Raw genomic sequence first — 16,322 nt, forward strand, 5'->3', positions numbered from 1 at the left:
TTAACAAGGTGGTCTCCAGCATCGCCTGAAGTGATTATCTATGCCTTCCTAACTAGGTGCCTCCATGGACCTGTGGGCAGAATAGCAGATGTGTGCCCATATTTGGGTAAAACAAATCCAAAGTCAGTCTAGATGCAATGCAGGATCACTCCGTTGCGTGACCCATCTGTGCAAAATAACCAATATCATGGAAATATAAAGGAATACTTCACCCAAAAATGAAACTGTCATTGTTTACTCACCCTCGTGCTGTTCCAAACACGGATGAGCGAGTTTCTTCAGTGAATGAAATGCAAAATAAGTTTTGTTTGTTTTAATATGCAGGAAAAGATGATCAGTGAATAACAGCATACATTTAAGTCAGTTTCTCACATAAAACTAAGAGTAAAGCATCAGAAGAATTAGAATATGGTCATATAGACAACTGTTATGGTGCTCTGAAAAAAAAATGAAATTTTTGGAAAATCTAATCGATTAAGACTTTCTTTTTTTTTCATGATCATGATCTGTAGTTCTGCTACAAATCCTCAATTAATAAGCATGCAATAACAAAGCATTCAGTGGCAGTATGCTGCTAACCTAATATATATCCTGATGCTCAAATACTAAAAAATACACAACATACACTGAAAAGAAAATGGTGAAGAAACAGTTGTCATTCAGAAACTGCTACTAAATTACACGCATAATTACAAAGTAACACAATGTGTTAAAGTGAAATTTTGAAATAGAAAGAATTTTTTTTTTTTTTTGTGAAAGTGTACACCCATTTATAAAAATTATATATTCTAACACTGTAAAAAACAATAAAACTAAAAATATGGTGTGTTAACATAAAAAAGTGACTTTTTAACATGAATGTAACTATTTAACAAGGCATACAATAAAAGTCATTTTAAAGGTTTAGACCAGGTACCTACACAATTTGGTAACACTTTACTTAAAGCCTTTATGTATAATGCATTATGAAGCTATTCCTAATGATGTAATGCATTCAAACATTTTTTTTATAAATAATTAAAGCTAAAATGCATTATGATATTTGCAGATTACATTTGAAATTGGTTGTTTGTCATGCTTTAATGCCTTTTACTTTATAAAGGTGTAGCGATGAATAGATGAGTTTATTGTGGTTAAAATTATTCAGAAGATTATACATTATAGGGTATGATCATACATCAATGCATTATAGGGTGCATTGGTCAAAAGTATGGAGTAAATAAGAATTTTTTTAAGAAGTCTTTAACCAATGCTGATAAAAACTTATATTGTGAAATACTTTACAATGTACAAATCTTTTTTCTATGTGAAAATATTGTAAAATGTAATTTATTTCTGTGATGCAAAGCTAGATTTTCAGCATCATGACTCCAGTCTTCAGTGTCACGTGATCCTTCAGAAATCATTCTGAAATGCTGATTTAAACAAACAATTATTATTACTAACACTAAAGTATATTAAGAGGCTTCACGTATAATATTACCAAATTTCTGCTCAACAACTGCACGCATTGACTTTATTCACTATATAATAAGTATTTCTCTCACTTTGTCCGCGATCCGAGTTTCTAACAATGCATTATGAGCTTGTCTTTTCCATGAACCAAACATGAGATATTATAGAAGGCAGCATGATTTATTTACTTAACTGAAGATCCCTTGAGTCAAAACCCAATTTGGGAAGCCAGCACACTAGGATTCAGAACAAGTTTTACTTTAACAATACATTCTCCCCATTGCAACGGTATCTTCCGCACCTATTTAAAACAATACATAAATAACATGAGTGTATGTGAGCACAGTGGACGTCAAGGATTAACACATGTAAATGAGTCTACTTTGATGTTGACTGTGTGGGATGGGATAAGATTTTCTTTACTGTGGGATTTTCTTTACCGGTTCCTCAACTTCGGAATAGCAGAGGTTAATCTGTCTTAAATGCATTGTACAGCATTTAACATGCGCAATACATCCGTGATATTAAAACGAACACACGAAACTCTGTCTCTCTATCACGTCGAGATTGGTCTTTAATACTGGAGCGCTACAACGTGCCCGTGCTATTCAGTGGCATACTTGAGAGTCCAAATAACCCTCTTATTAATGTGGATGACAATGTTTTGATTGCATCCAATATGGCACACTGAATCAGCATGCAAATGCCCTTTGAGCAAAACAAAGACATTGATTATGAGGTAAGTTTCTTCGGCACAAGTAGCCCGCTTGGTGTGATTAATCGGCCTGTGCCATTGATTTCCCTTTGTTTAGATCTTTGCTAACTTTTCAGGAGATACAATTATAATTTGTTCGCTAACAATAAATCCAATCTAGCGTGCTCAAAGAAAACCTTAATAAGGTCTTCCATGTTATTTGTCCTTTCAACAGCCAACTGAATACATCTGAAGAGAGCGGGGGGAAAACAGGTCGGGTTTTTGACAGTGTTGATTTGTTTGTTTGAAATACGCTTCGACAGTATTTCCAAACAGAATGGAGCCTAATGCGGGAAAACTCTAGACTGAAAAGATGAACAGCGAGATGTTTGAATCATAATGGCACAAGTTCAGATCCAGAGTACAGGTATATATTTCACCTATTTGTTTAGGCTCTGCATTGTCGCGTGTTTTTTTTTTTTTTTTGCCAGCAATGCCACAAAAGCATCAGATACATCAGAGTTATGCCGATACAATGTACTATTAGCATTTGCAAGTCAAATGCACGTGTTCCATCAAAGTACTCCATCAAAGAGCATTTGCGACGTTTCTCAGATTTAGTACTTTGAAAACTCACCCCCACCAGATACGGAGTCTCTCTGACTTCTCGCATCATCTCTCCAAGACACTGATAATACGATTTCAGTGCCCCCCCCCCCATCCTTTTTTTTTTTTGCTGTTGAGAAACAAACTGGATTATGAAGAGATCACTACATAAACAGCTTTCTAAAAGGAGCCAGCTATTTTAAAAGAGGCTGAAGGAATGCAAAGAGGGATTTAAATTTTAATTTGAATTTATTCCAGCAAGTGAAAGGTTCTTTTGAGAGGGGATTTCGGCAAAGATGATGGTATTTAAAAGTGATAAACAAGCATCTAAACCTCCAGTAAAATGCAGACATTTCTTCTTCTTTCGAACACAGAGGCGAAATAGGGCTTGCTATGGTCACAGCTGTCAACCCACAACAACGTGAAATGTAAACTGAAACACTGCATGCACATGCAACCTTCTGCTGGAAAGTTTCTATGCCGAATGTTGAGTGTTTTTGAACTTTACAGAAAGTCATCTGTGGTTCATTTCAGGGTTATTATTGTGGTTTGTTTACTATAATCAAAAATACAACTATTAGAAACAGTAATTTATATATTTTTTTATAACAAAAATAAATATTAAAGCTAAAATAAAATAAGTTATTAACTAAGACACATACATATACTGTACATGGGCGTGTGTATAAATAAAAAAAGCACAATTTAACAAATGAAAAAATAAATTATAAAAAAATATTTAATGAAAATAGTTCTAAATGCATCAATTAACAACCTTCTCTTTCAGTATATGACTCGTCATATATTGGCAGATATGGGTAATCCCAAGCTCAGAGACCCATGAAAACATTGTATTTACTAAGCAACTCTCTGGCTTTTTCGCACACTGGTCATAAGCGACATAAATCGTGAGTTTAGTGCGTATGTGACATACATAGAACACATAGCACACAAACAAAGAGTTACATCATGCTGTTGCATGGTTAATCCGATCAAGGCCAGTCTTTATGCCTTTGCTATCTTCAGCAAATGCCGCCAAAAGTGGCAAGTAAACCATTTAACAAGAGTCTAAGAGAATGATTACAGAACCAGGACCGGATACGATTTCACACTGCTGGATGGCTCAATCGCGTCTCCCAAACAGGCTTAAAAACTGGAGAAACACTATAGGGCATCACTTTTTTCCAGTTTTGCAAATATTCCATTTTAAAGGATGTCGGGCAAGTAACTTTTGAGATGGCAAACTGGGATGGTGCACGCTTTTATAGAGCACATCGCAACAATATGACAGTCGACAAGTCAACTGATCAAGCTGACAAGAAGCCTATTAAACAGTAATCACTGGGTTAAAGATTGTGCCATTTTGTAATCAGTGGTTCTAAACTGGTTTTGTCTCAACCCAGATTTGACATTTGTCATAAATATATATATATATATATATATATATATGTATTAAAAATAAAAAATGCAAAGGCCCAAAAACTTACAAAATGTATTTTCCCAAAAAGCAAAAACAATGTGGTTCTACCTTAAAAATCACAGCAACACTGATTCAACCAATGGCATGACTGACTTTCAGGTGGGACTATCTGTTTGTCCAACCAATGGCAGATAGGATGAATGTTCAATTAAATCTGTTTAGAAACATCATTAGAAAATCATCATTCTTGAAACTTTAGTATGGTGTGCATTGCTGCCTTGTACACATTATTTATTCCATGGTGTTATGTCATTAAAGTGCCCCTATTATGGACTTTTGAAAATTAGCTTTCATGAATTGTGTAACAGCTCTAAGTGAATGAAAACATCCTGCAAAGTTTTAAATCTGAAAGTGCACGGTGTATAATAATTGAATCAATGAATCACTGACGTCAGCATGAAACATTTGCATATTGTCCGCCTACTTGTTGGTCTTTTCAGGTTGGTTAATTGAAAATGCTAATTCATTCTTTGCCACTAGATGCCTTGGAGCGTTTAAATAACTGTTTCACCGGTAACGCTGTATACAAAGCAGCACTGCGCTCACAAACACTGCTTTTTCAGGCGTTACAGAACAATGAAATAAAAATTAGACCAATTGACCAATCAGTGCAGATAAGTGTCATGCAATAGAGGGATTTTGAATAACTATTGAACTATTCCTTTTACATCATATGAATAGTAAAATCAAAAATGTTCTAAATGCATGCATTAAATAAATCCTATCAGACCTGCAAACACGTTACTCTAACACTCCTCTTGCTAAATGGCATGTAAGTTCTCATTTCTACAACCAAACTTTAAACTTGGGTTAAAAAAAAAAAAGTCCACATACAGTCCAGTTTATTAAATCCTCAGGAATTATCTTTTCCTGACAGAACAAGGTTTGTCTGGTCTCAGTTCACTTTTTTGCCATCCATTCCTGGATTTAGCCAGGCAACTCTCCTGAAAGCACAGAACAATTGGTAATGCAGGGTGATGGCAGTGACTGGAGCATTGTCTCAGGGGACAGCCAGTTTCAATAGGCTCAGAAAGGCAATCCAAAAGGTGCAGATGACAATGGCTTTGTTGCTATTTATGCAGAGCAGATAGTCGGGCATTGAATCAGGCCTCCCCAGAGCCACCAGAAAGACCTCTGAGAAACATACAAACCAGGTGATAGGAGGGACATATGCTGCGGTGGATCCAGCCACTTCAGAACGGAAGCCAAAGAAAGTTTGACCATCAAGTGCAACAGAAAAAAAAAAGACATAGACTGTTGACAGGACACCTTTCTTTAGTCATTTTCTGAACTTGTTTCTCAGATGCACCAGTAAATACTGTATGGAATTTCTTTTGAAAAAAGAACTGTTGTATAAATGCAACATCACACTTGTAGCTGTGTGATATTGTTATATATCTGCATGACTGTGACTACCACAGCCATCCTGATATAGATCAATAACAGAATACACTTAAACACTTATATATGAATTCATATAAATATTTTCAAACTATTAATATTTTCAACACAACTATGTTTTTTTTTTTTTTTTGAAAATCGACCATTTTGATAATATTCAGTGTTTAATCCTGGAAAACACTGGATTATTTTTGCCACCGAAGTTGACAGTAGTTGAAGAGAGCCAGTCTGCAGATTTTTGTTTGACAAATTCCATAGAAAATAATTTCATGTATGATGATGGTCACATAATTTTAGCTTCATTCGGAAGTGAGAAACATTCCTTTTAAGCTTTTATAAGTAAAAACAAAGATATATATATATTTTTTTTTACAAAAAGCAGATATAAAACAAAAATTAAACCATTTCTGCAGATCAGCTATCAGACACTTAAAAATAAATGGTACCTTGCATTTGTCATTAAAAGTTTGTTTAATTCCATTTCATCTCTAATAATGTACTTTTAATATTAAAGGTTATTTGGTAAAACTTTAGATTATGAAACACATATTCCCTATTAACTAAGGGTTTTCTCTCAATAAACTACTAATTTGCTGTGTATAGATAGTAAGTGAGCTAGTTCCTTTAGAGAGCTAGAATATAGTCATGTAAAATAATGCATTAATATGCGCATTATAAATACTAATAAACTGCCAATATGCATGCTAATAAGCAAATCGATAATAGTTAATAGTGTTCCTTACCGGTTATGTTTATAGCAGTGTGCCTTAATTTTTTTATTTAGTCTACAGAGAGAAACCAAACCTCAACCTCAAGATTTATTCATGATTAAATCCAGATGCTTCCAAAAAATGAATAATTTGCAAGTACAATACAATTATTTATGACTTCAGGACCCTTACAAGTAAAAGACTGTTCATGCATCATAACAACACACACATTTGCTAGGTGTTTTTGCTAAATGTATTCACCAATTTGATCGGTACGCACGCACACTCTCATTGTTAGCTTTAGCAAAGGCTAAACTATTTGACACATGCCAAATGTCGTTTGAGCTGACGTTAACACGTTAATACAACACTACTCGGGCGAAGGCAAAGTGGTAAACAAAGTGCTGGCTGAATAAATGTTTCCTCATAAACAGCTCTAAAATATATCATCAACAGCAAGCACACTCTTACATTCATATTCATCCATTTGGGAATGATACATTTGCTTGATCCTCTGTCGTCGGTCTTAACGCTGGCAAAAGTACTCTATAATTATTGCTCTCAGCACCAGGCTGAGACAAATAAAAGTTACATCGCAGCTGCATTAACATGTGAATGCGGCTTACAGAAGCGCGCGCGCGGTAAACTGCTCCACCTGGCTCGCGACAAACGTCCTTGTCACAAAGTCCACCCACCGCACTGGCTTCCGCTGAAAGGCCTCCTGGGGGACTTCAGTGACCATTCACTATGTTTTCTCTTTTCCCAAGCACCTGTGACTGTTTTTGTGCTTTCCCATTTTTTTCCGGCTTTGTCTCTCTCTCTCTCTCTCTCTCTCTGCCTCTCTTTTTTTTTTTTTTTTTTTTGGCAGGGCCCTATCATTAGGGAAACACTTTCTTTCAAAAGGAATTCTCTCCGCTAACAATGCTGTTTGTGTGTTTACTAGCAGAAACAGGCCTCAGAACGCATCCAAAAAACATGTCATGGTCAATAACGGTGGGAGAAGGTAGGTTACGACGGTCACTCCTGGCCTTTCTTGGGCAGGTGCAGTTGGAAAGACTCGCCTCCTCTGCCGCTTCCGAAGGCTCATCCGGCTTCTCCATGGTCCTGGACCTTGGAGAGCCGCTTTGCCATTTTCCAAAGGAGTTTGGCACAATGGCTTTGTCCCCTCTTTTCATTGTGTTTCTGTAAAACACATTTGCAGCATGACTCTCCAGGTTTATCCCTCTTGTGAGCCATCTACCCCTTTTCTCTTTCTGCTTCCACTAAACCTACGCTCATCTCGCCAACCTGGAGTAACGGAGAATTACGCGATTGTACGATCATAGTTTTTTTTTCCCCCTTCATCCACCCTTCAGCCATGGCTATCTGCACTTTCCCACTTATGCCATCTCGATTGACACTCGGCTAACTGCTAACTGAACGCAGCTTGCCCAAATTTGGCCGCAAATGGAAAAACGAGGACGGGGGGGTAGGGGGGGGGGATAAATATGCAGATTAAAAAGTAAACATTCTCCAAGAGAGGGAAAAACAACCACATTTTCATATTTAATCCAACTTAGCAGAAACAAAAATAACACATTATGCCCTAATTGGGTGCCGTGTAGTCCACAAATACTATTACAAGGCCGATCAGGATTAGCTCTGCTACATACCTAGTTATCTATTTCGGAGTGCCAAGACTGCAAGCAGTGGGCAACTAAATTTCAAAAGCTGGCAAATCCAGTTGTCTCCTAAATACAGAAAGTACTTAAATCCGGAGCTAACACAAGAGAAAGAGGGATAAAGGGTACTCTGCATATCACCAAAAAGCTTGTGCACTTTGCAGAATCACTGGCTAGGTTAAACAAATATGCTAAGCAGACATCAAAACAATCCTTTGATCTGCAGCCTAGTTTCCGGAGCAGCGGCTGGGCTCCTGTTGTAAATAACTTGTATAAATCTGTACCGCTTGCCTTCAGGTAATTTTACGAAAGTGGCAGGAATTCACAAGGAGAGATCAGATAAAAGCCATATCAATTGTTTACCCACTACTACACGTTCTCACGTGGCTAATGATCAAATTAATAGAGCCGGTGAAAGATAAAAACACAATGGCTTACGTATCTCCGGCAGCCCGGGCAGGTCCGGCGGCAGCCAAATGCATTTTTGGGCGTCATACAAAAGAGGCTTGAGGAATCTGAATGCAGGGAAGCTATGTAACTTGCTGACTAACTTTGTCCTCTGATGGAGAACACAATGGAAAACGCTGTCCATTCAAATCAGCCAGGGGAACAGAGAGAGCCGTGTGCCTGATAATAGCTCTGAGGGCACAAGCGCACTGGCACCGGGCGACACCACACCACTCATGCCCAACAGAACAACTTTTGTACTGTTGTCATCCTCCAGAAGTTTGTCTTCTTCTGCAACTAGTTTTTTTTCTCCCCCCAGTAGCTGCAAAGTTGTACAGTTGTGCTTTTCATTCGAACAGCTGCCGTTCCTCGGCTTCTGCTTCCGCTCACTTATAGTTGATATAGAGGGGCTGTTGTCTACTGAAAGAATCAAGTTTAGTGGTGAAAATGTAAAAAAAAAAAATAAATCTTTTTTTGAATATGATCTTTTAAACTTCTCTGTTCATTCCAAATCCATTTACCAAGCATTCAGCCTTTTTTTGCACATTCACAAAGTTTCTTCATTAAACTCGATAACACCCTTGTTTATCATCTAACCAATGATACAATTTGTAGTTTAGATGATATTTGCTTATTCATTTGCATAAATAATTTCTTACATACTTTGCACTGTTCATATAAACCACTAAAAGAAAAAAGAAAAAAACATGATTGACTTGACATTCAATTTAATCTTATTCATGCAAACAGCTGAGTTATGCAGAGCCCTGGTGCAGGTGGTACCCATGGGCCCTGTTTGAAATAGTGTAAATAGCACAAATAAATGAACAGAACAAAGATACAATTGAAAAAATTATTTATTTATTTATTTATTTATTTCATGTCAGGCGAATTTTCCACTCAAGTTGAAATTTTTGAATTTGTGCAAAAGACGCATTTGAAGTGAATATCTCACATTTGCGGCAAACATGTCACATATTGTGTCATTTGCGTCGCCTGGCGAGAATTCGCCTCCATTTGCGTATTTGCATTGACTTTATGTGTAATCTACTCATGGGAATAATTAAATTGACGTTTAGTGTGAATAAACCATTAGTCTATTATAACAATACCAGTCCTTTTGATCATCATGGCAGTAACAATTTTACTGACCACACAGTAGTCATGGGTCATGCAGGTCATATGATCTTCGGCCTTTTCAATAAATCATAAGTTTGGAGTCAGTAAGATTTTTAAATAAATAAATTTTATTGAGCAAAAAATGCATTACATTGTTCAAAAATTTGACTAAAGAATAAAGACTTAACATTCCACTCATTAAAAAAACCTGAAAAAATAAAATAAATAAAAATAAAAATCATAGTTTTACATGAAATTATGAAGCGGCACAACTTTTCAACATTGATAATAATAGGAAATGTTTCTTGAACAGCTAATCAGCAATATAGAGTAGTTCCTGAAAGATCATGTGACACTGAAGACTGGAGGAATGATGCTGAAAATTCAGCTTTGCATCACAGAAATAAATTACATTTTAAAATATATTCAAATAGTAAACAGTTATTTAAATTTGTAATACAATTTCAGAATATTCCTATTTTTACTGTATTCTTGATCAAATAAATACAACCTTGGAGCGCATTACAGACTTAATAAAAAATCCAACTACAAACTTTTGAATGATAGCATATAGTATTATTAAAATATAAAAAATATAAATGACTATATACCATACCATACCAACTTTATTTGTTAAGCACTTTACAACAACCACAGTTGACCAATAAATGATATACTACTGTATTAAGGCCCCATAATCATATATTTGTCTACTGTACTAATATTTAATTCTTTCTAGTTGTTATAAGTCATTTCAAATCTTAATTTCTCATAAAAAGTCACAATGTAGAATAAAAATAAACTGAATTCAGGTCATAACATGTAAATATATTTCTCCCCCCAAGCATTCTCTATGCAAATGCATCATGACACACCAAGCAGGAAAAGACAAAATAACACATGGGATAAAGTAATACTAATAAAAGAAGGGGGAGAAAGAAAACAGGAATACATTTGTTAATTTCTGCTGTTGTATAAATGTAGGAGATGAGAGCGCTGGTCTGGGTGCTGTGCATATGCATCGGGGGGCTAAATTGTGAAATGACAGATAGAGATTCTGGGTGCGATAGTGTGGAATGACTAACTAATAAGAAGGATGCGTCGGTCTGTTAGCGGAGAGAGGCATTAGCACTCTGGCTGTCAATCAAATGGCGGGATGCGGGGGCTGGGTTAGGGTGGGCTGGTCTGGGGTGGGGGGGGGGGGGTGTCTAAACAATTATCATTTGCACAAAGACCAGAATTGTCAAGATCACACTCATTTTGGCAGTCTCAAACAAGCCAACCGATTAGACATGGTTTATATTTTCTGAACTAAGAAAACATCAGTGCTTACCTTCAAAAAATGATGCTAGGATGGTTGCTTGATTGTTGCTAGTCAAAAGATCCCATCTATACATCCATGTTATATACTGGACCCTATATGTGGCTTCAGTATAAGTATACACTCTTAAAAATAGCACTTTTCTATTGGTTTTGATGGTTCCATGAAGCACCTTTAACATCTATGGAAGCTTTCCATTCTACAAAAATGTTTTTTATAGTAGAAAAAGATTCCTTACTTTTTCAGGTTGTTTAGGGAACCCAAAATGGTGCTTGTACTCTCTTAAAAATTAAGGGGGTAAATTTTAGTAATCTAAATAAATCTTTTTTACACTTTAAGGAATCTGTTGTGTGATGGAAAGGTTCCATTGATGTTAAATTAAATTAAATTAAAAAATTGAATTTATGCATTTAGCAGACGCTTTTATCCAAAGCGACTTACAGTACATTCAGGCTATCAATTTTTACCTATCATGTTTTCCCGGGAAATCGAACCCCTCAACACTTGATAAAGCAATGCTCTACCACTTTCACACTAGCACTTTTAGTGCGCACCCGGGGTCGATTGACGTCAGAATTCGGTTTCGTTTGGATGATGTGAATGCTGTCTTCCGTACTCGGATGCGCACCCGCGAACCGTACCTGAGTCCACTTAAAAACAGAAAAATCGCAGAAGTGAACCGCTTTTAATGACAAATTATTTGATGAAAATGTGTGTTTGTGTGTTTCACTCTCTTTCCTGATGAGCGTGACTGACGCGCTGCAAGCAGAGAGCTGTACATCTCATTTATGTTCGCCTTCAACGTTCTTTAGAGCATTTTCAGTACATTCGTAAGACAGACGCAAGTGCCGTTATGTACCGAAGCTTTATCAACAAAACGAACAGTTCAAAAACGTTATAGATAAAAGTGCAGAGAGCAATGTTATGCATTTGCCACCTTCTGTGCTGTCATTGCCAAGCAACGGGGTAAACAGCTGCTGGCTTGATGACGCAAGCGAACCACGGTTCGGACTCAAATATTATAATATGAACACAGTCCAGCGAGGGCAGGGGGAGGGGGGAGCAACCGAACTCTGGTTCGGACCAGGCAAGTGAACCAAGTGTGAAAGCACCCTCAAACTTAGGATTTATCCAAATTAAGAACCATAATTATCATAGTACACACTTAAAAATAAAGGTTCTTTAATGGTATCGTTAGTTCTAAGAACAACTTTTAACAGTCATGGAAGCTTTGCATTGCACAAACAGTTCTTTATGGTGGAAAACGGTTATTTAAATTGTAGTGCTCCTGACAAAAAAGAAAAAAAAAAATCAAAACTGATCACTGAAAGGTTCTTTGGGAAATCCAAAATGGATCTTTAATGGCATCACTCCTTTGTAACCTTTATTCCTAAAAATGTAATCCCTTAGTCTTAAATAAAACTAACTAACCATAGATGTACTATATTCATCTGGTGGGACTTCTTGTCCAGTATTGGGCATGCTTTTTTGCAGATATACAAATTTAAAGAAACATTTCAGTGATTAATGAGAAAATGTTGTTCTGTAATAGCATCTAATGTCAAAAGGATGGGCTGCTAATTCATCTCGGCAGTGAAAGTTGAAATAATCCAATGCAAATCGTTTTTTGTACACAATTCCTTTGGCCTTAATTGTGGTGGCGGTTTGAACATGGTGTGTGACGAAACTTGTCATCGCTTGCATCCGCGTCTCTCTGAGCAGAACAGAAACAGCAAGAAGTTCTAACAAGAAACAGTGTGCCAGGTGGCGAACTGGCTGTACCAACACAACGCACAATCTGTCCGCTTCTACATCCAAAGCACTAGCAGCTGCCATCAACAGCCCCACACTCACACTCTCTCCCGCACACACACACACACACACACCCCTAAAACATGTTTGCTTCCTCCACTGCTCTCATGTGACTGATAAAGCCACAGGTCGGCCTTCACCACTTTTTAAAGGTTTGTCATATTCAAAAAAACTACATGTAAATTAAATTTAGTGTTTAGGCCTCACTTTAGTGAACAACAATGTGTCTTTCACGCTGAAAAGGAAGACTTGTTTTTTATCACTGAAATTTCCAGTTACACATTAAATGTGTCACATTACAAAATAAAACTTGTTGTGGGCATGTTACATGTTTTTTTGAGGGTACAATTTTTATAAATATAAACGTAATCCAAAATAGTGGCAACTTTGTGCACTTAAAATCCTTGTGAGGCGCATTTTATCCACGACTACTGGATTCTGTTTCCTGCCAAGGGTGATACACTGCATGTTATCGAGGACAAAACATGTCACGTAGGACTGTGCTTTGAAATCATCCCGGCCTCGGCAATTTTTATTAAAACACAACCAAGAACAACGATTGCTAGTATGCGTCTTAATCACATTTGCAATTTTTCCACGTTTTCAATTAGAAAACTGAAAAGCCTGAAAATCTGTCGACATGTACAGATTAAACGACCGTAAAACGAGGGCGACTGGAGGTATGCATCCACCTCAGCGCCCGTAAGCTTCCGCTGCAACCCGCCAGCTAAAAATAAAAACTTGGCAAAGTTGTGCACATCTCTTATTGGTCCTATAGTTTGATTTCACATTTAGCATGTGCGGCCCCCCTCGCATAAACACGGCATTCTTCTCTTCCCGCCATACAATGAGACTTGAGTGACTCTGGCAGCGAGCTCTGGATCGCTGCTCCTCAATCCACCAGTGTATGTTATCAGCAGGTAAACAAGCTTTCCAACAAAGCCATAATGGAACTGCAAGCGGCATAAAGAGGCTCATCTCAAAAAAGCTATACAGTCCATCAAAGCTGGTGTCATTCCTTCTGCACAGGCGCTGCGGCTGCAAAAACGCGGGAAAGGTAGCGTCCATTTTCCTTCGCCAGATATCTGCCGATACCGCCGGCAAGGATTGGACCAGTTATCTGTAACTTGTCAAAGAGCAAGAGTGATTACTACAGATGAAACATGAGATAGTTTTGCCAAGTTCTCTCTAATCCCTTTTTAGTTTGAAAATATTTATTTTCTTCACGGCTAAAAACATCTGCAATCCCCATATTTAAGTTTACACATTACATTCTTGGCCATAACATGCATATGCACAAGCATATCACTATAAATGTACAGAATGTACTAAAATGAAACTCTCTTTGGCTGCCAATCAAAACGAAGAGCTTTTTTTTTTTCCAGAGTTTGATCAACTGAATCATCTGGTGTGGTGTGAATACATATTCTATTCTCTTCCATGGCACCAAATATCACGCTATATCCTACGGTCTGTCAATCTGGCTGACACACACACACACACACACACACAAATGCACAATGATCTTTGTCTGTTACATGAAAAGTAGCTTAATATAAACTCTATTAATACTGGATTTGAAATAGAATGTTTAACTTGCAAATGTATGAATATTTGCGGCACATATTGCAGTGTTTAACGAGCACGCTGTAATGATATATTATTACAAGCTGAGGCATTACACCTTCTGTCATCATGTGGACAGAAGCCACGTTCACACAAGACGCAAAAGGTGAGAATCATGTGGCGTTTCTGTGACCAGCAGCGGTTCATCCTGTCGCGGTGAACATATAACGATGCACTCGATGACTTTTAAATTCATTAGACTTTAAATTAGGCTATAGATGCTTCACTATAAGAATACACTAATCTGCAAATAAACCACAACAGGGTGATAAACATCCAGAAACAGAGCGAATTTGACAGAAAATGTAGTCTGTTACAGAGTAACGTTACAAAATAATCGCCCAAGTAATGAGGCATGCTGCCACAAAAATTACAGGCATTAATACTGAATCCCGTGAGGTATTTTTCTTAATACAATCCATAACTGAAACGCAATTATAGCAAAACTAGCAAAAATAGCGCCGGTTTCATTTACCTGGATGATCTCGTTTTAAAACAAGTGGCAGATCGAAAAAGTTGCGATATAGTGTCAAAATTAATTTTATCTAATTATTCTTCATTTTATTTATTTGCAAATAAACTGGTAACATTTCCATGAGCACGCATGTTTATTTTATGTATTAAAACAAAAGGTGGTCTGGGTAAGTTTTCCATGTTAGAATACTTTTAGAATATTTTTTTCATCTAGGTATATACAAAAACAACTATAGACCTTAGCCGGGTTAAGCACCATTTTCTAATTAGCACAGATGAAATCGACTAGACCAATGGTAAGGCTAGACTTAAACCTACAGTCTTTACAATAGCATGCATTGTATAAAGGTCCTAGATCTCATAATATTAGAAATTTGCAACTTTCAAAAGTGTTTTATGGAGTTTTTGTCTATCCATTATGGAAATTAACCATGGTTTTATTGTGGTAAAAGTGTAGTAACCAGGGTTATTTGGCGTATTCATTAAAATTTTTTACCATTTACCATGGGGGACTGAATGTTTTTTTTTATTTTATTTTTTTATTAACAATCTGTATGTTGTTAAACGACAATATCCAAAGAATTTACAGTAATTCATTCCCTCAAAGCCTTGTCTTTTTTATTTCTGTCAAAATATAGCACTTCTCTGACTAAGATCTATTTGTATCAGTTTACTCACTGGTCTAGTCAGAACAGCAAAACTGAATCAACCAATGACAGGAGTCTGGGGGCGGAGCTATCTGTATACTGACCAATGGCAGACATGGAGAGTGTTCAGGAAACTTGTTTGATAACAGTTCCATGATTTATTTTAGCAAAACAAAGCTAGTAATACAGAAATCACACATCATTATGAGTGAGATTTATTTGAAGTTTATAATAATTGTAATAAACACCTAAGGGGATTAGGTCCAAGTTTATTTAGATCTGAATTCCTGTGAGGTTGGATTAATCATACTCTAGATTAAAAAGGTGTTTGTTAGGCTCAGATTCATTATTTAAAAGAACTGAATATCACATACTCTATAATCAAACAGCTTCCTTTCTCAATAACCCATGAAACTTGCTCTTTAACGTCTATCTCTTACTGGGAATGTACAATCCTCCATCTTGAGTAGAGGCACTCGGGGCGAATGAAACATGTCTGTTTAATGATCGTTTTGAATGTGCGCAGCAATAGAAGAATCTTTTGAGAGGCTGTATATTACAGAGCCAAAATCTGTTGCTCAATTTCCACACACAAAGAAGGAAATTTGATGGAATTATAGCTATTTCCAGGTCTCATCTCTTATGTAAAAGAATAAATGTTGTTTAATTTCTTCTTTTTGATGTGTTGACACACAGAGCCCAGATCATTTTCCACTCAAACCTCTAAAAGCTTCATCTCTATTATCGACTAGCAATGGCGGGATATTAGTTGACAGCTGTTGTATGTAGTTTTGCAATAGGCGTTATTAAAGGCCTTAAACAGGGCAAGATTGCAGAAGTCAAACATCTCTTCAAATCTACTCTGACAG

The sequence above is a fragment of the Carassius gibelio genome, chromosome B24, assembly GCF_023724105.1.
Source record: "Carassius gibelio isolate Cgi1373 ecotype wild population from Czech Republic chromosome B24, carGib1.2-hapl.c, whole genome shotgun sequence".
In the NCBI taxonomy this organism is placed as follows: domain Eukaryota; kingdom Metazoa; phylum Chordata; class Actinopteri; order Cypriniformes; family Cyprinidae; genus Carassius; species Carassius gibelio.